General features: G+C 38.6%; 1 long non-coding RNA gene across 1 annotated transcript in view; it reads right to left on the reverse strand.

The window, feature by feature from the left end:
* Positions 1-5115: 5115 nt before the first annotated feature.
* Positions 5116-6919, reverse strand: part of LOC144976203 (uncharacterized) — an 8983-nt gene continuing 7179 nt past the window's right edge. The window contains exon 4 of the long non-coding RNA XR_013646062.1: positions 5116-5177. This is a non-coding gene — a long non-coding RNA (uncharacterized LOC144976203). The remainder of the gene's footprint in view (positions 5178-6919) is intronic.

Below are 6919 nucleotides of genomic sequence, written 5' to 3' on the forward strand. Positions count from 1 at the left end.
AATAATATTCCTTCTCCTCATCCTCCTCTTCACTCTCCCCCTCCTCCTCCTCCTCCTCCTCCTCCTCCTCCTCCTCCTCCTTCTTCTTCTTCTTCTTCTTCTTCTTCTTCGTCCCTCTACTAAGGCATAATGCTTATGTGACGAAAGAAACAAAACAAATAATTTTTTAAAACATTTAAAAACCTACGTAAAAACAGACAAAAACCAGGGGGGAGGGGGGGGGGGTGATCATACATCCACCTCCAAGACGACCAGTAATCGCCCTATTGTCAATGTCTTAACCATTGTAATAATGATGGCAGTTCATCGAGATTCTGGAACAGTCTCGTCAAATATCAACATCATGTCTTGAATTTGTTGATGACCAAGCGCCGATTCAAAAAGCACACTGCGACATCTTTAATTTTCCGGGGTTCACCCGTGTAATTATTTCTTTCTGTGTTTATAAATAGAACGAAGTTGACGTCCCTCGAGTCTTTGTTATTATTTTTTTGCCATCCACGCTTATGAGTAATTCTCACTTACCTGTATAATCCAAACCATACAAGTTCATGGTTACACGGAGTTTGTGTGTTGGTCCTATAGATAGTATGCAGATGACGTCACTCAGGCCTTTGTTATTGTTTTTGCCATCCGCGTTTGTGAGTTGTTATCACTAAACGGTATTAACCAGACTATAAAAGTTCATGGTTACACAGAGTTTGTGTGTTGGTCCGTTATACTTCCGGATGGCAATGTTGTGAACTCCTTGGCCAAGCGCATTCTATCTATATTATACTGGATGGCAATGTTGTGAGCTTCTTAGCCAAGCGCATACATTCTATAGGTTTACGGACAAAACGTGAGGTTGTACATTTTTTTTTCATTTATGCAAAATTATTACTTCTTCAAAAATGTCTTTGACTGTTTGCCATAGTTCTTCCCGACGAGATGTTTTGAAAGAGGAGCCTGGAAAGTGTGAGTCCGAAACGTCCGTGTATAGATAGTATGCACTTGGCTAAGAAGCTCACAACATTGCCATCCGGACGTATAACGGGCCAACACACAAAACTATGTGTAACATTGAACGTTTATAGTCTGGTTAATACTGTTGAGTGAGAATTACTCACAAACATGGGTGGCAAAAAGCAATAACCAAGGCTTGAGTAACGTCATATTCGTTCTATCTATAGTATTTTGTTCTATTGTACAAACGAATTCTGTACATTACTTTTACAGCTCGAACAAATAAACAACAATAATGTTAAAAAATGGAATAGAAGCTTCGATTGAATTTACACATAAATATGATGTGGGCTTTTTAGGTTTTCACATTGTCAAAAAAACACGATGAATTAGACACAAAAGACGAATGAGAGGATGAGAGGATGGCGTTAAAACACGATGAATCAAACATTAAAGGCCTTTACAACACCATCATCTAACTAATCTCTCATTCGTTTTTGTTGTTTTTGTTGTGTGTTTCTCATTCGTCGTGTTTTATTGACAAAGGGGAGACCCCAAACGTCCAGAATATATTCTGTCTTTAATTCCATCTTATTTTTATTGATGATGTAAACAGAAGGATGAAGTCTTTCATCTTTTCTTGACCTCACCTCCTTAATTGAAAATGTATTTAAAAAGAAATTCAAAACAGGTACAGTGTTTATTGATCTCTCTGCTGCGTATGACAAAGTGTGGACTCGTGGCTTGATGCTGAAATTTGCAAAAATAATCCCATGACAGGACCTAGGAATTTCCATGTGGTACTTGGTGGCAACACCAGCAAAGTCAGAAGAATAAAAAATGGAGTACCACAAGGCTCAGCCTTAGCACCAGCATTGTTTAACACCTACATAAGCGACATGCCTCAAACAACTTCCACAAAACTAGGATATGCAGATGACTGGGCCTTAGCATACCAATCAAGAAACTGGGAAGATATAGAAACAACTCTTAGCAAAGACACCACGGCCATGAAAAGGTATTTTGACAGATTATGGTATTTAAAAATGAATATGACAAAAACAGTTGCAACTGCATTTCATCTTAACAACAGGGAATCACAACGAAAACTGATAATCAAGATTGATGATCAAAATCCAAATTACCTCGGAGTGACACTGGATAGACAGCTGACCTATAGAACCCATCTCGATGGTACAGCAAGAAAGATAGGGAAACGAAATTGTCCACTCAGAAAACTGACAGGAACAACATGGGGAGCATCGCAAACTCTTCTCAGAACATCAACCCTTGCCCTTTACCACAGTGTGGCAGAATATTGTGCTCCTGTTTGGACGAGAAGTGCCCATACAAACCTTGTTGATGTGAAACTAAGAGACTCGATGCGAATAGTAACTGGATGCCTGAAATCAACCCCAACACAATGGCTGCCAGTCATGAGCGCTATAGCACCACCCCACTTGAGGAGAGAGGATGCAATGTGCGCTATGTGGTCTTGTGGTATGACACTCGCTTTCGGATCGGATGGTCCTGGGTTCGAGCCTCGCTCGACGCATAGTTGAGTCCTTGGAAAAGACTCTTTACTCACATTCTCTCACCGTACTCAGGTGTAAAATGAGTACCTGGCCGTTAACAGCGTTGTCTTTGTCTGAAAAATTGTAATATGTCATGTCTCGTCCTACATGCTAAATGTTGCTGTTGACCAGGGACCCCTTGTAAAGCGCTTTGAGCACGTTAAGTGGATATTGCGCTATATAAAAGCTCAATCATAATCTTAACTGAAGAAGATAGTGGAACTCCTCTGCAAACCATATACAAAACTGCGCCCCCAACATCAAGACTAAAATATCGTTCACCTTTCTATCTATCAAAGAAAGAAAACTACAACACGCAAGAAGCCTGGAGCGAGGAATGGAGAAGGAATAAGCCAACAGGAGGGGAACTAATTGAAGATCCCTGTAAAAGTCTCCCAGGTCTACAGGATCAACCAAGAAAATACTGGGTAGCTGCAAATAGACTACGGTCAAAACATACAAGAACAGCTGCCAACGTGTACAAATGGGGTCTCCAAGAATCACCAACATGCCCAAAGTGCAACCAAGCACGACAAGATGCAAACCACCTCGTACTAGATTGCCCAGAGACAAAACTGGACGGGGGATTTGAAACCATCAACAAATGTGATGATGACTTCCGAACCTGGATTGATACCTTGAACATAGAAGTGTAGCCGAACGATACTACTACTACTACTTTCATTTTTTCTTTATATTTATAAGTCCTTCAGAGACATTGGGCAAATGGAACCGGAGTTTATCCCGGTTTCTATAGCGTGAAATGGACTATAGCAATTGCTTGCTACCCTTTTGATAGGACGCTAGTATATCACAAAGTGCTTTCCGCCAGATTGAAGAGACCGAGCTTCGCAATCACTGGGGTCAGAAAAAATTCTCGGCTGCACCCAGAATCGATCTCGGTCCTTTTGAGTGTGAAGCGAGTGATCTACCAAGTGAGCTGTCGGGACTATACTTAATAACTGGCTAAAAGGCGTAACTTATAAAATGTGAGCTTAAATTACTGCATTCTTCATTGAAAAGATTGATTTTTGTGTTTCTCCAACTTCAAAAATCATATTTTGTTCTCTAATTTTGATCATTTAGAATATATAGTCAATTTTCTTCTTCTAGGCTTTGTGGTCTTGTGTTGTGACACTCGCCTTCGAGTCGTAAGGTCCTAGGTTCCAGCCCCGCTCTGAGCGACGCATCGTTGAATCCTCGGAAAAGGCTATTTACCCACATTATCTCACCGTACTCAGTATAAAATAACGACCGGACTGTTTACAGAATTATCTCTGAAAAAAATTGTAGTAACGCCTGACGGGCGTCGTGTCTCGTCATACAACGTGCATGTTGCCGTTGTCATGCTTAGTGGATATAAAGGCTCAAGTTCTTTGTGTGGTTTTCATCATTGAAAAGATTGGGTTTTTATTTATTTCCAAAAAAACATGATATGTTATATTCTTTTTAGGGGGTCCCGATAGCTCAATTTGAAGAGCACTCGCTTCACAATCAAAAGGACCAAGATCGGTTCCGGGTGCAGTTGAGATTTTTTTTTATGACCCACTGCAGTGATTGGGTAGCTGGGTCTGTTAGATCTGACAGTAAGTGCTTTTCGATGGAAAAGTGTACCCTGGCTCCATGCGCCTAATGGCTCTGAAGGTCTATGATATATTTTCTATCTTTGATCATTTTAAATTTATAATCAATTTACTTCTTATAGGCTTTGTGATATTCTGGTATAACACTCGTCTTCGAGTCGTAAGGGCCCAGGTTCAAACCCCGCTCTGAGCAGCGCATAATTGGGTCCTCGGAAAAAGCTATTTACTCACATTATCTCGCCGAACTAAAGTGTAAAATGAGTACCTTGCTATCAACAGATGTGTCCCTATCGGTGGGGGGGGGAATTGTAATATCGCCTAACATGCGTTACGTCTAGTCCTGCATGCTATGTGTTGCTGTTGGCCGGGGATCCTTTATAAAGCGCTTTGAGCACGATTGGATATCGCGCTATATGAAAGCTCGACTTTTTTTTAGACCGTTCCTAAATAGCACTGTTTTGAGATGGTGAGTCTAAAAATGAGATGTTAACGAACTACCGGGTTTTTTCATATTTTATCCACAATTTATATCCAATTATGTGTGTATTTATGTGATTATCTATTTATCCAGGCATTTATTATTGTAAAGCCCAAAGCCCTAAGACCCTAGCCTTGTGTGTATAGATGATAACGTCTTTATCAATGGAATCTATTTTATTCCTTGAGATCTACCAACAAAAGACAACAAGAAAAATGTCAACCCTTTTCCCCTTCATGAATTTGAATGACGTGTGAGCAGTATTATTCATTAGCCAGTTAACTTCCGTATTCTGGATAAAAACATGCAGATAAAATTTTGGCTAGGAAACCCATCCTTCAAATATCGATTGATTTAAATGACCCTCATCATGGCAAAAACTCTCAAACCAGAGACTTCTGCGAGATATTTCAAGAGTACGGCAGTTAAGTGGTTAATCTTGCACCGTCATACAGTGACTAAAATACTTCTTTTTTTTTTTTACTTGCCCATGAATAATACATTAATGGTAGAAAAAAAATACAGCAAGAAAAAGTTGATGTAGGGTCAACGTTTAATTGAATGTTTAAATCATCTTTGAGCCCAATGATTTGATTTCTGGAGAGAGAAAATTAGATAAATATGGCTTCACAAGTATCCTCATCATCATCATCATCATCATCATCATCATCATAGTGCTGCTACTACTACTACTACTACTACTACTACTACTACTACTACTACTACTACTACTACCTCTACTACTTCTACTACTACTAACTACTACTACTACTACTACTACTACTACTACTACTACTACTCTACTACTACTACTACTACATACTACTACTACTACTACTACTACTACTACTACTACTACTACTACTACTACTACTACTACTACTACTACTACTACTACTACTACTACTACTACTACTATACTACTACTCTGCTACTGCTACTACTACTACTACTACTACTACTACTACTACTACTACTACTATAGTAGTAGTAGTAGTAGTACCAGTAGTAGTAGTAGTGTAGTAGTAGTAGTAGTAGTAGTAGTAGTTGTTGTCGTAGTAGTAGTAGTAGTAGTAGTAGTACTTCTTCTTTTACCTAAAACAAAACACACTAAGCTACTAAGATAACACGCTTAACAAGGTTAAAAAAAAAAGGTAATTTATACTCTGTTGGCACGAGCCCTCTAAATCTTGATTCCACCAGCACCACCAGAGGACACAAATTCAAACTCTCCAAAGAAAGGTGTTCTCTAAACCTTAGGCAGAACTTTTTCTCAGTTAGGGTAGTCGACAAATGGAACCGCCTGCCTGCAACAGTTGTCGACGCCCCTTCATTGCAGGCATTCAAGTGCCGTCTTGATGCTCATTGTGAAACAGAAAAATACTGTTTGTAAAGTTAAATTCAGACACCTCCTTCCACTATGTGGCATGCCCAGTTTTGAGAGACTTGAATTATATACGTTCACGAATGCACAAGAGCAGATAAAAGGCTGTAAAAGCCTACATGAATCTGGACTTATATCATATCATCATATCATATCATGCCCGCGCTGAAAGAGAGAGAGAGAGAGAGAGAGAGAGAGAGAGACAGAGAGAGAGAGAGAGAGAGAGAGAGAGAGAGAGAGAGAGAGAGAGAGAGAGAGAGAGAGACAAGGACAGAGAGAGAGAGAGAGAGCGACAAATACAATGACGATTCAAACTTTCCTTTTAAAAAAAAAAGAAAAGAAAGTTAACTGCGCAATTAGGCAATGCCTAATAACTGATACTATATAAACATTACTTCTTTTCATTCACTACTCTTACTGCTGTGGGTATTAACGAATTTTTCTATCTCTTATGCTTAGTTCTAGTTTTAATGCCTTCAAAATAATGAGATAACGATCTAAAAAAAAGTGTGTATTAAGCAGAGCCTGAAAAAAGCAGATAGAATATAACACGAAAAAAAAGTTCACCCTAAAAATGAGTCTGCCTCGACAGGGGATCGAACCTCAGACCTTCTGATTACACCGTCAGACGTGCTACTATAACACTACAGAAGTAACCCGATAGTTGGAACGATATGAGTATGTGGCTATCAAAACGTACTAAGTCCCATTTTAAATCATTCAAAGAAAACCGCAATTTTTTGTCATTTGTTTAATAATAATAATAATAATAATAATAATAATAATAATAATAATAATAATAATAATAATAATAATAATAATAATAATAATAATAATAATAGATCTTCATTGTCCATAAACATGGCAATTTGTCATTTAGTTACACTTTTTATAACGTTAAATGATAACTATAACATTGAACAGATATTTCACTCCTACTTATTCTCTCTCTCTC

Source organism: Berghia stephanieae, chromosome 7 (genome assembly GCF_034508935.2).
Source record: "Berghia stephanieae isolate SIO BIC M18660-M18661 chromosome 7, UCSD_Bste_1.3, whole genome shotgun sequence".
NCBI lineage: Eukaryota > Metazoa > Mollusca > Gastropoda > Nudibranchia > Aeolidiidae > Berghia > Berghia stephanieae.